Source organism: Molossus molossus, unplaced genomic scaffold (assembly GCF_014108415.1).
Source record: "Molossus molossus isolate mMolMol1 unplaced genomic scaffold, mMolMol1.p scaffold_m16_p_9, whole genome shotgun sequence".
NCBI lineage: Eukaryota > Metazoa > Chordata > Mammalia > Chiroptera > Molossidae > Molossus > Molossus molossus.
Window position 1 is genome coordinate 76154101 of NW_023425403.1, and position 19476 is coordinate 76173576.

Genomic DNA, 19476 nt, shown 5'->3' on the forward strand with positions numbered 1-19476 from the left:
TCACTCTTTGTTGTACAGATTTATGGGTTTTGCCAAATGCATAATATCCAGTATCCCTCTTCCTAACCCCTAGAGTATCTTTCCAAGAACTGTTTAAGTGATTTACTCATGTAGTTAAAACCTTAAAAAAAAAAATGAAGAAGTGTGTTAAGGAAGAAGAAATTAGAAATGGGTGCTGAATAGAAAATCACCCTTGTCTGCTATTTGAGGAATAAAAGAGTGAGTGAAGCAAAGTCTATACTAAGTAACTCGTTAGGAGTTAAAGACGTTTAAAAGAAGTTTAAGTACATGCATGTGTACAAACATACACAAACACATTCCAGACTCTTAATTTTATTTATTGTTTGTGCTCATTTGGGCTTAAGATTCAAATATTTCTAAAGAAACTGGCATTACTCAGAAAGATTGTTTACTATGGACATTCCACAACTGTAAAGCTGAGCAGGTTTGTATATAACATTTCTTTAAACTCCAGAGAAGAAGAGGCACATGATACTTCTCATTAACTGAATTTATTTCTTTCATTTTCCCAATGATTTCTTTTATATCTCTTCAAAAATGCACATTTCCTAAAAATTAAAATTGAATCACTAGCCATATTAACTAACATCAAAATTTCAAATTACATCAACTTTACTATGCATATACATTTGAAATTTGTTCTAAAGTTATAAAATTAATTGTGTTTTATTGAAAAGTATTTAAAATAAAAACATATCACAGTAAACCAATGGCAGAGTGATTAATTTTAAAAATTAGTGTAAAGACATTGCATTTTTTTGGAATATAGGGCCTTCTGTATGTTGGAGGATTTTTTAAAAATATGTTTTTATTGATTTTTTAGGGAGAGAGACAAATACATCAACGGGAGAGAAAAATATTGATTGGGTGTGAACCGGTAACCTGGGCATGTGCCCTGACCAGGAATCGAACCATGACCTCTCAGTCTAAGGGACGATGCTCAATCCATTGAGCCACACTGGCTGCGCTGTTGGAAAAATTTTTGTTTGCTTGCTTGTTTGCTTTGAGTTATAGAATTAAGTCATTTGAATCATCTTCTGTTTTCATGTTAATGCTATATATATTTATCTTTTTACCATTTCCTCTTTTTTCTTTCCTAGGTGAGTCATTGATTATTTGAATTGTCTAGGATGCTACAGGCATTAGAAAATTAATCTAAAGTGTTTTAAGGAAACCAACACCAGAACCTGTTCTCTTTTGCTCTGGTAACCTCATGTATGACATTTATTTACACAACAAACAGATGCATAGGTGTGTTGGAAGTACTGACTCTGATGAGGACATATTCTCAGTATCCTGAATAAAGGTTTCATATAATATAAAATAGGGTTTTACATTTTAGATTTGGGGATTTGGAAGAGATAGAACAGAGATTGAGCATGAGTATATGGCAATCAGATTTTTCACTGTGTTTTTCTACCTTCCTAATTATTTTATTATTTTAGGGGATAGGACCTCCAGAATAAGAGTGAAAGAGATTCTGTGTCTAGAATTTAAGGAGGAATTGAGATCTTTGAAGTTTTCCAAAGGAATAGATTAAAGATCAATCAATAGAACTAGGAATGACTATGTCTGAAGTACAGGATGAAGCATCCAATAACAGTGTCATTATTTCATATTTCACAGAAAATATGGATGATGTTTTCGAACATATCAATATCTCAGAAAAAAGAGAGAAACTATTGAGAATCCTTTTTGTTCTTATTCTTAGAGAATAGTTTCATTAAACCTCTACAGACTAGATATCCTTCAGGGATATGATTTGAACCATCCCGTTGTGGTAGAGATTTCCAGTCCTGTCTGTATAAGATTCTATTCCATCCGGGCACATGGAAGGTCTCACTTTCCTACTCGTCCTGCAGTTAGATAGATTTTTTAGTAATTCTAGCTACTGATCTTTGTATAGAAATAAATATGATCATCACTTCTGAGTTAAAGCATTGAATTAGTGCTGCAAGACTTTCTAATACTCTCTTTCTATGACATTGTGATACTGAAGCAGATGTTGAGATGGCTATGCCATAAGATCAGAATATCACTGAGCCAGTACACAGAGGATGACTCATAGGGACCATTACCGAGTCCTAAGGTATATTTGTTTCACTGTGAAATGAATTTTTTTGTGCTTAGCCAGAGAGATTTCTGTATTTTTTAATGAGCATAACCAAGCTAATCCTGTGGCTACACCATCCTATCCATAATAATATGCACCTTTAAAATCAAACTGGGTAAAGACATAATACTTCTAGATGAACAGCTTTCTAAAAAAATAAGAACTATGAGAAATTTTAGTATGAGAAAATATAATGCTATTAACAGTCAGTGATGCCTAAAAACAATTTGCATAGCCATATATTCAGAAACATAGAAATAATAGAAGAGTAAAGAATGTTTTTATTGTCTGGTAAGTGAAAAAAATCAGAGTTTAAAAGCACAGAATATATATTTGCATGTGTGTGTGTGTGTGTGTGTGTGTGTGTGTGTGTGTGTATTTAATAGATGTATATATCAGGCAAGGAATCACAAAAATAAAAATAATTTTTATTATACATTATGATAATAAGTGATATTATCCCAATATAAAATATTGTATTTTTATTTTTAAATGTACTTAACAAATAATAAATACAAATTACTGTGAATAAAAATCTTTTACAATTGCTATGCAAAGCTTATTTGATTTAAGTTTTATGAATGATATGTAAGGACACAAAAAAGTGCACATAGATTTTATTATTCCTTAGAATGTTAATATTTCTTATAGCTTTCTTTTGAAGAGTCTCTCAATAATATATTTTTATGTCAAAGTATGCATGAAATCATTCACTTATACATGAAGAATTTAAAATATAGTTTTAGTAGATTGGTTGCTTCTTTGAATTTTGTTACTTAAATTTTGACTTGGTCATACACATACTGGGTATTTAATTAGATTACTGTGAGAATCTCTATTATTTGCAAGTTCCTCTACAGCTACAACTTTGATTTTAATATTTCCTACTGTGTCCAGCACAGTTTTGCAATAGACTTAGTAAATTATGGCAAATGACTGGATTGATTGAATTTTATTCAACAAACACCTTCTAGCAGCTTATATTAATAATGAAAAATTCAATTTCAAATAATTTTTAAGAGTTTTGTCCAAAACTTGAAGTTCCTATTAGAACATACAGTTATTCACTTAGGTTATGGTTATATGCCTTGTTATGTTTATGTATATTGATACCATGAGGCTCTCACCTTGGTTATTACACTCTAGCCATCTTTAATTCTTTAGTACATCTCATCTACCAGTTAAGGTCCCTCCTTAGGGTCTTTGCAATAGCTATTCCCTCAGCCAGGAACATCTTTGCTTGGTAGATTCCATAGCTGACTTTCTTACCTTGTTCAAATATTTGCTCTATTATTAATTTTCAGTGAGCCTAGTCTGGTCACACTATTTAACCCTAAACACTCCACACCCTAAGGACTTCCAATCTGGCTCACCTTGTTTTACTTTTCTTTTTTCTGTTTTAGTAATTATTTGATAATATGCATCACTTATTATCATTTCTCACTTCACAAACTCCTAAAGGACAGGGACATCAATTTCATATTTCCTAATGTACAGCCACCTGTTGCTTAATGATAAAAATATGTATATTCTGAGAAACACATCATTAGGAGATCTTGCTGTTGTGTGAACATCTTAGAGTGTACGTACGCAAGTCTAGATAATACAGCCTGTTCCACACCTAGGATATATGATGTATAGCCCATTGCTTCTGGGCTACAAACCAGTACATCATGTTACTGTACTGAATACTGTAGATTACTGTAGCACAATCATAAGTATATATGTATCTAAACATAAAAAAGGTACAGTAAAAATACAATATAAAAGACTAAAAATGGAACACCTTATAGGTCACATAACATAACTACAGCTTGCAGGACTGGAAGTTGCTCAAGGTGAGTCCATGAGTGAGTAGTGCGTGAATGTGAATGCCTAGGACATTACTACTGAGCCTTCCTCTGTTACACTATGATGCTACAATGCCTGTAACACCAGGAATTTTTCTCTCTTATTATTATCTTATGGGACCGTACATGTGGCTTGTCATTAACCGAAACTTCATTATGAGGCACCATACTATATTCCAGATGCCTAGAACATTGTCAAAAACTTAGCAAGAACTTAATATATACTTGTTGAATAAAATAAAAGAAATGAATAAAAGTTTCAAGAAGTACATGCTTGACAAATTGCCAAAATTTATGAGCAATCAGTTAAAATCTGGATTGGCTTTTGAATCAGTCCTGGTTTCTTAAAAGAAGAAAACAAAGATGGTGAAGATGGAAAAGAATACAAAAACATGACAAAGATGAATAATAATAATTATAATAATTATAATAATAATAATAGGAGGAGGAGGAACAGGAACAGGAAACAGAAGAAGGAGGAGGAAAAGGAGGGAGAGGGGGAGGAGGAGGACAAAGAGAAACAGCAGCAGCAGCTGTTTTTGAGTAGGAAGAAATGTAATACAGGACTTGGAAGCTTACCCAAATATTGAAAATTCTTTTTAAAAAAAATCAATGTCTTGGTGCAGAAATCATGTAGCACCATAGTAGATGGTTCTCTGAAGCCTTTGACAAACTTTGTCTTCCAAGGCCCATGAGCCTGCCCTAATTTGCGTCTTGATAACTCTCTTCTGCCTTCCAAATATCAAATGAATGGTAGAAGAAAAAACTGTGAGATTAAGAACAGACAGAAGTTGTCTTTTACACAGGCTAAGAGATCATTTTTTGCTGAATTGAAGAGAATAGTACAAGCAAATACATTAAGGTGCAGACGGTTACTTGTTTAAAAAACAACTTTCTCCTGGAAAGCCACGCTTTTCTTTAAATAAAATTATAAAAAAATAATTAGAGCAATAAGAAAATAGAGAAAAATTTTCAGAAATTGTTAGAGCACATTCTAAGGCACCAGTGCAATGGGGCCTCAAATGTCTTCTTGACGATGTTATAATTATTAGTTATCGAATGAATGAATTGACTTATAAATTGGCTCAATACTTTATTAAATTCAAAAATAAATTTATTTGTTTAATCAAAATAATTTGCTTGCTTAATTGCATTGTAATTTTATTAAATCACAGATTTTTTTTCTTTTCTCACTGCCTATTATCATCTAACAAGCTAGTACTTCATAAAACACATACTGAGAAGCGTTGTCCCAAGCATACAAGTTTAAAAATAATTAATGGATCCCAGCCAGTGTGGGTCAGTAGATTGAGTGTCATCCCATGAACTGAGAGGTCCTGGTTTGATTCCTGGTCAGGGCACATGCCTGGGTTGTGGGCTCGATCCCCAGTGGGGGTGTGCAGGAGGCAGCTGATGGATGTTTCGCTCTCACATCAATGTTTCTACCTCTTTCTCTTCCTTCCTCTCTCTCTAAAAAAATCAATAAACACATATTTTAAAATAATTAATAGAGACATATACATTATTATAAATTAAATAATCTATTTTATAGATTTTTATTACATTTTCCATCACCTGATAGCTATAGATGGTTGATAGAAAAATGTACATGTTTGTAGAGGTGCCTTATTAGTAGGAATTTTCATTAATTTTATATTTCAAATCAATGAAGCTGCCACATTTCTATATGCTCTCTCTTTTTATTTTTGTCTGATATCCCTGAAACTGTCCATGACTTAAGACTTTTATTTTAGCTTCTATTTCTATAGTCATTTGTCACCTCTAGTTCTTTCAAGAATTAAAAATGTCTTTGCTCCCTCAAAAGTTTCTGTTGCTAATTTTCCATTGTAAATGATGAATGATATCAGTACTGGGAATGAGAACAAATGCTAATTGGAGGTTTTGACAGCAGATAGATTAATTGTATCAAATAAAAATTCCAGCAAGCCCTTTCCTCTTTCTACCAGGGGTATAATTTTCTCCCCACCTAACTAGTTAGTTCTGTTGCTATTTATACCTACTAGACTCAACAGCCTTAGGAGTGTACAACCCTTGTCTGCATCCTTTTCTGTCATTTTCACTGTTCAGTAAAAGGAGCCAAATTATTTTCTCTTTCCTGTTTTAGAATTGACATAACCCCAAAAGAAAGACGGAAATTATAACAAGACATTGTCATTTTATATTTGTATACATGATTCCAGCAAAGCTAAAAGTCTGGAACAAATATTTAAACCCAGAAAATCATTATTGAATACAATCTAACACATATATTTTAAAATAAGACAGGAAAGGTTTAAAAAATATAAATAAGACATAAAAAATTCTGATATCTTCAATTTTTCATTTTATCCCTGTAGCCCATTTTGGTAAGTACAAAAGGAAATACGGTTTCTCAGTTCTCACTCAATACCCGTGGAGCCAATTGGTAGGGAGTTCTTATATTTCAGAAAGAACATTGTAGAAATGTGAGCACTGGAAAGTATAAAAAGAAATACTGCTGAAAAAATGGTGATACAGAGATGTATTTGATTAAAAGAACAAGCATCATAACTCTTTGATATTGCTGTAAATTCAAAGGGAATTTTATTATATACAATTAAAAAATTACAAAATGCAAATTAAATTACTTTAAAGATTAATGAATTGAAATGTTAGTTTTATTTTGAATGAATTATTTAGACTATCATTTATCTTTATCATCCTGTATTTTAAATGCTATGAAATTGCCCAATACTTGTTAATTTAATGAATGTTATAAAAATATCAATGCCATGTGATTTATATTATAAAAGAAAAAATTACAATTCTTTAAATTTTTATCCTATCATATTTTATTTTGGAATAGAAATGACAGTGGTCCTTCCCAGGCTGTCTGTGAAAGTCTTCTGCAAATGTTTGTATTGTCTTGTCCCGCTTAATATATTTAATTTATTTTCACATACAGTGGCTACAATGAATAATTCTATAATTCAATTATTTTTAGCTTCTATTTAATTCCTATGTATATTTTACTTGGTACTTGTAGCAGATCTGAACATTTTTTTTGCATGTGTTTGCTTTTATATTTGCTTTATGTTTTTTGTTATTTGTTTTGTGCCCCAAGAATTGTTTGGTGATATGTTGCTTTCCAATAACTTTTCAGCTATCTATTTTAGATGAATTTCTAATTTTCCACATTGTGTCCACAGAATAAACTCCGAGGGAAAGTTATTTATTTCTTGTAACTATTTTTTGCCTAACTTTTTAAAAAAAATTTTTGTCCGGTGGTATATTTTATGTATTATGTGTATCTGCACATAAAGACATTATGTGTGTTATTTAAAGACTTGATGAGTCTACAAACTTTTAAATACATCATCTATAAATTGCTGTTAAGTTGACCAGCACTTAAGTGTATGCTTTGTCCCCTAAAATCCTGTGTCTTGGGTATCATTTCCCAGCTCCTACCTGTTTCTGTGCGTCTGTACTGGTGTATGTGTTTAAATGTACATTTGTTGTCAATTTTAGAAAACACAATGGCAAATCTTTTTTATCTAATTTGAGAAAAATATTTGGATTTTTTTTTTTGCATTTAACACATTTAACAACACATTAGCAGATGGTTATTGAGATGTTTTTCTTTCATGTTATTTTATATTTTGCATTTATAATATTATTTTCTTTAGCTCTTTTTTTTTTCTTAACTGCTTTACAGTGAGAAATCCAAGTTTTCTATGTTGGATTAATAGAAATGCATTTTTCATGCCTAGGATGTTCTACCACTAGACAATCATTTATGTTATTTTATTTATGTTATTATTTATGTTAATATTATGTTTATGTTAAATATTTATGTTAAATATGTTATTATTATGTTAAATATTTATGTTAAATATGTTATTATTTATGTTAATTTATACCAAGTGACTGTTTAAGTGGTCAATATGATATACACATAGATCATATATGTGTGTGTGTGTTTGTGTGTGTGTGTGTATAACATACATATATTTGTACTCACAGACAGACATATACATATTAGTGTGTGTGTGTGTGTGTATAACATACATATATTTGTACTCACACACAGACATATACATATATACTCTCACCAAGTGTTGTAGAATGCTCTTGTTTTCTCATTTAGCATAAAATTGAAACATGGCATGAAATAATATTATTTATTTATTTTGATTTGAAACAAACTGCTTTAAGAAAATATGAAATACCAAAATATTTTAGCACTCTTACTTTCTATAACTCTGCAAGCATTTCTTTTATTTCTTTTTCTGAATATTAGTATTTCCTCTCTAAAATGTTTTCAATATGGATTTTGTATGGTAAAACCAAGATGAGTTATCTTGATAATGGATATTTTAATGCTTAAAAATTAAATAAAAATTTGAGTAAATATGAATTTATATGCAATGTTTTGTTCCTGCAAAAAGAATTCAAACATAATAAAAAACAACTAAAATACAACCTATCTTCTTGTGTCCAATATTGCAATTGAGAAATCTGTTAATGAGTTTCTGAATTTTCTCTATAAATATTTTAAATGTTCTCTTTGGATTTTTCAAGATTATACAATTTGACATACTGTATAAAGGAGTGGGATTTATTTTTCTCTCCTGTTTTTCATTTAATGGAATCTTTCAATATGGAGCCTGGGAACATGATAGAAAAGAGGTTAAGCCCATTACTGTGGATCAGATCCCTTATATTTAAAGCACATTGCTGGTAAGATTTACCACTTGCTAGTTGTAGGACAGGGCATGTCAGAAATTAATCTCTTTATGCTTCAGTTAAATGGGGGAAATACTAGTATATAGCTTATTGGGTTTCATGTGGATTAAATGTGAATTATTACAAAATATTCATAAATTTTATCAATGTCCTTATGATAAGATTTAGAAAACTTGAAGATATCCTTAAGCAAATTATCATTTTTCTTGGAAAAAGAATGTATTTCTAGTGTTTTTTTTAAATAGCTAACTTGTAAATGTCAAATATTACAGAAAGCCACAGTTGTTACAAGGTTTAATTAATTCACATATGTGTTTACTCCCCCCCCCCCTTTTATATATTCTACTCTTTGGAAGAAATTCACTATATACAGGAGCTATTCTCAACCTCCTCAAAAACAGAATATCTATATAAATTATTTGAAATTCTTCTACATAGGGCATTTGTCTTTTCTTTCCATTTATCAATTCAATTGTACATTTATATCAGCATGAACACATAAATATTTATATATTGGGTTACAATCTAACACTAATGTTCCTATTCTTGTTCAAATTGTTCCAGCCTTGGCCATTTTGAGTTCTTTCAGTTAGCTTTGTGTCCCTGTAACATACGCTACCGTTGTGTTCTTCTTTTCTTTTCTGAGTATATTCTTACTATAAGATGTTCACAGTTCATCTGTATATTCACTGATTAGTCCAATAATCTTTTTTTTTCCAAGAAGCCCTAGTTTCTTTTACTGAAAAATGTTATTACAGACCAAGTTTGGCTTGCTGGATTTGCTTGTTGCTCCCAGAGTGTCATTCTAAGCCTTTCAGCTGACAAATCAATAACATACATATGTGCATACTAATAAAAATATATATTATAAATATGTGTATGTAAATGTGTGTGTGAGCATGAGTGTGTAGGTATCTTCAACTCTATCCATATTTAGCTAAACATGAGTTCAGTCTTATGTTTTAAATCTAATCTAGTACCCATGGACAATCAAACATCAACCTCATGTCTGTGACATCCTACAATAATACTAAGAAGCTTGGTTCCCATGATTTGCCATCATTTCCTAACTGCTCAATTCCAGGCTATATTTATAACAGTTTCAGAGTTTTTAACACATATCCTGTGTATATCACTTTATCAGCTAGAACACAGTGCTTATAAACAGTTTCTTTGCTTTTAGTCTTACAAATTCCATTCATTACCAAAATTATTTAGGTCAGCATCTTTTACCCCTATGCTCTATAGGGAGTGATGTAATATATTTGTAATGCAGTTACATTAATTTTGTCAAAATCTGCATCCCATCCTGGCATCTCTTACTTCCAAAATCATTAAATTTGCATTAGTTAAGCTTTCATCTTTGTTTTTTTAATTAAATTTATTGTGTGACATTGGCTAATAAGATCATATAGGTATGAAGTATACATTTCTATGATACATAATCTGTAGATTGCATTGTGTGCCCATCACCCAAAGTCAAATTATCTTTGTCACCATATATTTGACTCCCTTTACTCTTTTGTATTCCTTATGCTCCTTCCCTTTGGTAACCTGTTGTCTGTGTCTACGAGTTTTTGTTTGTTTGTTTTTATTTTTTATTTTTTGTTGCTTCAGTTTTATAGCCCACATAGGAGTGAATTCATGTGGTTCTTAACATTTTATGTCTTATTTAATTCATTTAGCATGATATTCTCAAGAACCATCCATGTTGTCGCAAATGATAGTATTTCATCCTTTCTTATGGCTGTGTAATATTTCATAGCATATACTGTATGTACCATATTTTCTTTATCCAATCATCTATCAAAAGACACTTTGGTTGTTTCCATGTCTTGGTTGCCATGCATAATGCTTCAATGAATGCGGAAGTGCTTTTATCTTTGTAAATAAATGTTTGTAAAAGAATGGTTGATGGGTCATACAGTAACTCTATTCTTATTTTTTTTAGAAACTTCATACTGTTTTCCATATTGGCTCTACTATACTCAATGGTGAAAAACTGAAAGCTTTTTCTTCAAGATCAGGAACAGGGCAAGAATGTTCACACTCACAACTCTTTTTCAACATAGTACTGGAAGTCCTACCCAAAGCAATCAGGCAAGAGAAACATATAAAAGGCATCCAAGTTGGGAAGGAAGAAGTAGAAGTGTCACTTTTTGCAGCTGACATGATTCTTTATATAAAAAAACCTAAAGACTCCACTGAAAAAACTATCAGAAACAATAAACAAATCCAGTAAAGTTGCAGGATACAAAATCAATGTACAAAAAAACCTACTATATCACTATATAATAACAGTAAAATTTCAGAAAAAGAAATAAATAACAACAAAAAATTATTTTGCGATAGCAACAAAAAGGATAAAACACCTGAAAATAAACTTAACAAAGGTTGTGAAAGACCTATATACTGACAACTACAAAGCATTATTAAAAGAGATTGAAAAAGACACAATGAAAATGAAAGATATTGTGTGTTCATGGACTTGAAGAATCACCATAGTTAAAATGGACATATTACTCAAAGCAATATACAGATTTATTGCAATTCCCATCAAAATACCAATAACATTAAAAAAAACAACAATAGAATGCAAAATCATAAGATATGTATAGAAACACAAAGCTGGAGCCCTGGCTGGTGTGACTCAGTAGTTAGAGCATTGTCCTGTGTAGCAAAGAGTGTTAGGTTCAAGGTCAGAGCCCAAACACAGGTTGCAGGTTTGATCCCCAGTCGGGGTGCGTGCAGGAGGCAACCAACTGATGTTTCTCTCTCATATCAATATATCTCTCTCTTCTACTCCCTTTCTCTCTCTCTAGAACAAGCTGAAGTTATCACACTGCCTGACTTCAAATTATACCACAATGTAATGATAATCAAAACAGCATGGCATTGAGAGAAAAACAAACACACAGACCAATGGAACAAAATTGAGAGCCCAGAAATAAACCCACATGTATATAAGCAAATACTTTTTTAAAAAAATTAATTAAATTTGTTACAGATGTTTCTCCTTTTTTTCCCACAGATTCCCCCCTTCTTCTCCCTTCCCGTCCTGTCCCCAGCTTTGTTGTCCATGTCCATTGTTCATGCATACATGCATATAAGTTCTGTGGTTTATCTCTCCCCCACCATCTCCTCTTCAGGGGATTTTCAGTCTGTACCCCACTTCCACATCTCTGGGACTACCCCATTCCTCAGACTGTTATGTTCATTACATTCCACAAATAAGTTAGATTATATGATACTTGTTTTTCTCTATTTGGCTTGTTTCACTTAGGATAATACTTTCCAGGTCGCTCCACGTCGTCTCAAAGGATAAGAGATCTTTTTTTCTTACACATGCATAATACTCCATTGTGTATATGTACCACTGCTTTTTTATCCATTCATCTACTGATAGACATTTGGGCTGTTTCCAGATCTTAGCTATTGTAAATAGTGTTGCTACAAACATGGGAGTACATATACTATTTCTGATTGGTGTTTCAGGCTTCTTAGGGTATATTCCTAGAAGTGGGATTACTGGGTCAAATGAAAGTTCAATTTTTAATTTTTTGAGGTAACAACATATTGTTTTCCAAAGTGGCTGCACCAGTCTGCATTCCCACCAGCAGTGTACTAGAATCCCCTTTTCTCCACAACCTTGCCAACACTTGTTGTTTGATGATTTGTTGATGGCGGCCATTCTGACAGATGTGAGGTGATACCTCATTGTTGTTTTAATTTGAATCTCTCTGATGATTAGTGATGTTGAGCATTTCTTCATATGTCTCTTAGCCATTTGTATGTCCTGTTTGGAGAGGTGTCTATTTAGTTCCTCTGCCTATTTTTTATTGGGTTCTTTGTCTTCCTTTTGTTGAGTTGTATGAGCACTCCATATATATTGAAAATTAACTGCTTATCCGATATGTCATTGGCAATTATGCTCTCCCATACAGTGGGTTACCTTTCCACTTTGAAGATTGTATCTTTTGCTGTGTAGTATCTTTTTAGTTTGATATAGTCCCATGTGTTCATTATCTCCTTTGTTTCTGTTGCCTGAGGTGATGTATCAGTGAAAATTCTGCTGCGTATGATGTCTGAAATTTTGTTGCCTACAGTTTCCTCTAGGATTTTTATGAATTCATGAGTCACATGTAAGTCTTTTATCCATTTTGATTAGTCTTGTGTATGGTATAAGTTGATGGTCTAGTTTCATGGTTTTGCATGTAGCTGTCCAGTTTTCCCAACACCATTTATTAAAGAGGCTGTCTATACTCCACGGTATGCTCTTGCCACCGTTGTCAAATATTAATTGAGCATATTCCCTTGGGTCCATTTCTGGGTTCTTTGTTCTGTTCAACTGCTCTATATGTCTGTTTTTGTGCCAGTACCAGGCTGTTTTGAGTACAGTGGCTTTGTGTATAATCTGAAATTTGGTAATGTGATCCCTCCAACTTTGTTCTTCTTTTTCAAGATTGCTGTGGCTATTCAAGATATTTTTTGTTTTCATATAAACTTTTGAAGTATTTGTTCTAGTTCTGTGAAGTATATCATTGGTATTTTGATAGGGATTCCATTGAATCAGTAGATTGCTTTGGGTAGTATGAACATTTTAATGATGTTAATTCTTCCAGTCCATGAACAAGGTATGTGCTTCCACTTTTTATATCTTCCTCTGTTTCTTTTTGCAATGACTATAGTTTTCTGTGAATATGTCCTTTATTATTTTTGGTTAAGTTTATTCCTAGGTATGTGAATTTTTTTTGCCATGATGATAAACGAGATTGTTTTTTTAGTTTCTCTTTCTGTGAGTTCATCATTGGTGTATAAGAATCACATCGATTTCTTGACATTAATTTTGTAACCTGCTACTTTGCCAAATTCATTTATTAAGTCTAGTAGATTTCTGATGGAGTCTTTGGGGGTTTCTACGTATAGTATCATGTCATCTGCGAATAATGACAGTTTCACTTCTTTTTTTAAATTTGGATTTCTTTTATTTTTTCTTCCTGTCTGATTGCTGTGGCTAAGACTTCCGGCACTATGTTAAATAAGAGTGGCAAAAGTGGGCATACTTGTCTTGTTTCTGTTCTTAATGGAAATGCTTTTAATTTTAGCCCATTGAGTATGATGTTGGCTGCAGGTCTTTCATATATGGCCTTTATTATGTCGAGATATGATCCCTCTATTTTCAGATTGCTGAGCATTTTTATCAGAAATGGGTGCTGGATTTTGTTGAATGCATTTTCAGCATCCATTGATAGGATTATATATTTTTTATCTTTCATTTTGTTTATGTGGTGTATCACATTTATTGATGTGAAATATTGTGCCAGCCTTGCACCCCTGGAATGAATCTCACTTAATCATGGTGAATAATTTTTTTGATGTATTCCTGGATTTGATTTCCTAGTATTTAGTTCAGGATTTTGGCATCTATGTTCATCAGGCCTGTAGTTTTCTTTCTTTGTAGTGTCTTTTTCTGGTTTTGGAATTAGAATTATGCTGGCCTCATAAAATGAGTTTGGCGGTCTTCCTACTTCTTGAAGTTTTTGAAATAGTTTGAGAAGAATGGGTATTAGTTCTTCTTTGAATGTTTGGTAAAATTCCCCTGTGAAGACATCTGGGCCTGGGTTTTTGTTTGCTGGGAGACTCTTGACTACATCTTCAATTTCTTTTGTTGTTATAAGTCTGTTCAAGTTTCCTATCTCTTCCCAGTCTAATTTTGGGGGACTATGTGTTTCTAGAAATTTTTCCATTTTGCTTAGATTGTCAAATTTGTTGCCATATAATTGTTCATAATATTTGTTAATGATCTTTTGTATTTCTGTGGTGTCAGTTATTATTTCTCCCCTTTCATTTCTGATTTTGTGTATTTGGGTTCTCTCTCTTTGTTTCTTGGTGAGTCTAGCTAAGGGTCCATGAATCAGGTTTATCTGTTCAACGAACCAGCTCTTTGTTTCATTGATTCTTTGAATTGTTTTTTTGTTGTTGTTGTTGTTTTTGTCTCCATGTCATTAATTTCTGCTCTGATCTTTACTATATCCTTCCTTCTACTTGTTCTGGGTTTTTCTTTTTGTTTGCTTTCTATTTCTTTAAGTTTTGAGGTTAGATTATCTATGAGAAATTTTTCTTGCTTCTTGAGGTTAGCCTGTAGTGCTACGAACTTCCCCCTCAGAACTGCTTTTGCTGCATCCCATAGATTTTGTGTTGTTGTATGTTCATTTTCATTGGTTTCAAGGAAGGTTTTAATTTCTTCCTTGATCTCCTCCATAACCTGTTCATTGTTTAATAACATGCTATTTAGCCTCCATGTTTTCAAATGTTTTTGCATGTTCTTGTTGCAATTGATTTCTAGTTTCATGCCATTATGATCTGAGAAGATGCTTGATGTGATTTCAGTCTTCTTGAACTTGTAGAGACTTAGTTTGTCCCCTAACATGTGGTCTATCTTTAAGAATGTCCCATGTACACTTGAGAAGAATATGAATGCTGCAGTTTTTCATGTAATTATCTGTAGATATCTATTAAATCCACTTGATCTAGAGTTTCATTTAGAGTCTTTGTTTTCTTCTTAATTTTTTGTCTAGAAGATATCTCTCCAGTGATGTCAGCGGGGTATTGGAGTCCCCTGCTATAATTGTATTGCTGTCGATTTTTCCTTTGAGGTCCTCCAAAAGATTTTTAGTATATGTTGATGCTCCTATATTGGGTGCATATATATTTACCAAGGTTATATCTTTATGTTGGATAAATCCTTTCAATATTATGTAGTGGCCTTCTTTGTCTCTACTTATGGCCTTCATTTTGAAATCTACTTTATCAGATATGAGTATTGCTGCCCCAGCTTTTTTTTTCTTTCCATTTGCTTGAAAGATTTTTTTTCATCCCTTCACTTTCAACCTATGTGAGTCTTTTGTTGTGAGTTGGGTCTCTTGTAAACAACATATTTGTGAGTCATGCTTTCTTATCTAGTCTGCTAGTCTGTGTGTTTATATGGGAGAATTTAAACCATTCACATTTAAGGTGATAATTGAAATGTACTTATTTACTGCCATTATTGTTTAGTGTGGTAATATTTTTCTTCCTATTTCTTCTACTAATTACAGCAGTCCTTATAACATTTTTTGCAGTGCTGGTTTGGTGCTAATGTATTCCCTTTATTCAAAGCTCTTTATTTGACCTTCTATTTTGAATGATAGCCTTGCTGGATAGAATAGTCTTGGCTTCAGATCCTTATTCTCTTGACCTTGCCACACCCTTCTGGCCTGTGTGTTTCTGTTGATAAGTCAGCTGAGAGCCTTATGGGATTTCCTTTGTAGATAACCTTTTGCTTATCTCTTGCTGCCTTTAGGATTTTCTCTTTGTCTTTAATTTTTGGCATTTTAATTACTCTGTGTCTTGGTGTGGGCCTGTTTGGGTTCTTACCTGGGGCTCTTTGTGCTTCTTGAACTTGAATGCCTTCTTCCTTCACCAAGTTCGGAAAGTTTTCTGTCACTATTTCTTGAAAGATATTCTCTAACCCTTGCCCTTTTTATTCCTCTTTGGGGACTCCTATGATGCAAATATTAGTACATTTCCAGTTGTCCCACAGTTCTCTTAAGCTGTCTTCCTGTTTCCTAATTGTTTTTCCTTTTTGTTTTCTGATTGGTTGATTTTTTTCTACCCTGTTTTCTAATTCACTGATCTGCTCCTCAGCTTCCTCTACTCTGCTGGTTAGTCCTTCCAATGTGTTCTTAATTTCTGCTACGTCATTCTTCATTTCCACTTGGTTGGTTTTCAATGTTTCTATATCTTTATTCATGCTGCAGATGTCTTTAGTCATGCTGTTGAGCTTCCTCAAGATCACGGCTCTGAACTGAACCTCTGATAATTCGCTTAGGTGCATTTTATTGATCTCATCTTTGATAGAGTTCTCTTGTTCTTTCATTTGGGATTTGTTTCTTTGTTTCACCATTTTGGCTATCTCAGTGGGTTTTGGAGCCTGACAAATTTTCCCTGTGGGTGTTGGTGTTCTGCTGTATGTGGCTCCCTCTACTGGGTTTGGATGAGCCTGAGTGGGCCCACATTGAACACCACTGTCAGGTCTTACTTTCCTGGGTAGATTTGCAAGCTCAGGAAAGGTTCAATTATCCTCTAGCTTTTTCCTGGTGGCTAGTAGTCTCACTTACTCAGTGCCTTGGAATGTAGCCCTGGTATTCTGCAAAAGAGGATTTCCGGAGGATGGGATAGATGCTGGTTGTTAATGAGCCTAAATTTGCATTTATTTGCCTCACCTGAGAAAGGCTGAATCTCTGAAGTGAGTGCTGCTGCTTTTCCCCACAGCTCAGGGAAGGAGTGCAGTGGCCACTGTCCTTTGTGGCCACTGTCCTTTGTGGCCCAACTCAGCAAAAACTCTGAGTGCCTCCAAATCCCAGGTGTCCTCACAGAATTCCAGCCCAATCTGCCCTCCCTCTGCGGTAGTCCCCAGGTGAGTGGCTGTGGCAATTTTAGTGCTCTGTTCAGGCTTTCTGGGTTGTGGAGAGGGCTTGGTCTTTATTCCCCAAGGGTGCTGCACACAGCTAAGACTGCTGCTGTCTGTAGGCTCCCAGCCTGCCATCCTCTTGTGCTTCTGCAGATTCTACCAGTGTCCCTGGTTATATGGTCCTGTCCTGCTGCTTTTCTGTTGCTTTCTTCCAAGGATTTGTCTTCATTTTATTTTTAATTCCCATTGGTCCTGGGAGATCATCTGTGTAGCTTCTATTCACTCTGCCTCCATTTTCACATCCTCAACGCCTATCTTGTGTGCAGCTGGGTCGCACAGGCCTCTCTGGTGTTTCAGCACCCTGCAGGTCCAGCAGGTAACTGGATTGCACAGTCCCTACTGGGTCGCACAGGCCTCTCTGATGCCCCCGCACCCTGCAGTTCCCACAGGAGGGCAGCTGAATTGCACCAGTTTCTCTGGGGCTCTGGGTTACCACTGTACTTGTGAGCTGCTGGACTGCACAGGCCTCTGTGGAGCCTCAGGTCCCACTGCTGGTGGCTGGGGAGTGCTGCTGCCCCATGGGGCTCAACACCTGCTCAGCTTTTGCTGTAGTTTTTGGGGATGGGTCTCAGCAGATGGTCTGTGCTTCTGTTGCCTGGGGATGGATGTCTGCTCCCCAGCCTCTGTTGCTGGGGCTATATCTTGACTCTGATTGGGCTGCTACTGTGGGGGATGGTGCTGGGCTCAGGGCTGTCTGCAGCTTTCGCGATGGGCATCCTGGAAGTTCCATTACTGTCCACCGGTCTGTGTCGACACAGAATGACCACTGGTCCGATGGTGCCAGGTGTGCTGGTGGGCTCAGGTTGCTGGGCCCTATCCGCTCCCACTACCTCCTCCCAGGGAAGACTGGGGATCTTCCAAATTGGTGGGACCCCTCTGTGGTGCAGGGAGAAGAGCCCTGAAGGGCCGCTTACTGCGGTAGCCTGCTGCTCTTGTCCACAGCACAGGAACCTTCTGCTCCACGTCTCCGCACTGCAGGGGTTTATTCGTCCACCTTTACACATCCACTCACACTCTCTCATACACTCATCCTCCCTCCAGTCCTGCCCGCTGCCATCTTCTAGTGGGCAAATTCTTTTTGACAAAGAGGCCAAAAACATACATTGGAGAAAAGAAAGCCTCTTCAATAGTGGTGCTGGGAAAATTGGAAAGCCATTTGGAAGTGGATGTGTATTTGTCCATGTCTATGATTAATAAAATAATAATTAAAAAAGAACCAATACATTTGATATTTTTAATAAACTAGAAAAAATACTAGAAAAATTTTAATTAATTACTTTCATTAAACTCCTCTTTTTTTGTTTTTTGTTTTTGTTTTTTTTTGCTTAATCCCTCTACCCTCTGAAACCTCCACCAGAGCTGTCTACCTGCTCTCTATTTGTGAGTCTTTGTGATGTAAGTTCTGACAAATGCAGAGAGCCATGGATCCTCCATTGTAGTACCACACAGGACAGCAGCAGTACTTGTTTAACATCTGACTTAACATCTCTACAGTTCTGCCTTTTTCAGAATGTCATAGAAATTGAATTATACAATATGCATACCTTTGATACTAGCTTCTTTTACTTAGCAGTATGCATTTAAGATTCAACAGGGGCTTGATAATTTTCATTATTGTCTATCTCTCTACAGTATTTAAATGGATCATAATATCTTACAGTTTACCAGTCAACTCACCGATTAAAGAACATATTTTTTCCCTTCCAGTTTTTGCTGATTAGCAATAAAACTGCTTTATTATTCATGTCAAGCTTTTCTGGGAACATAAGTTTTCCAATAATTTGGGTAAGAATCCGGAGAGCTATTTCTGGATATAATAGTAAGATTATGTTTAACTCTGTAAGAAATACCAACAATCATATAAAGTATCTGTGCCATTTTCCCCCCATCAGCCATGAAGGAGAGTTTCTGTTGTCCTGCATCCACACCAATTGATACTGTCCAATTTATGGACTTTGGTTGTTCCAGTATTTCTATGCTGGTTTTTCTATGCTGGTATTTCATTCCAGATGGGCCTAAGGAAAGTAAGTAACTCACATTTTTCTAGTATTTTCTTTTTTTATATAGTTTTATTAAATATGTTAAATGAATGGTTCATTTTGTTCTTAATTGTTATTTTATTAATTTTATTCCATTGATCTATATGTCTATTTTTTTCTTAATTAATTTATTTTTGTTACAGATATTTCTCCGTTTTCCACCATTGACACCCTCCTCCCGTTCCCCCAAACCCCCACCACCAGCATTGTTGTCTA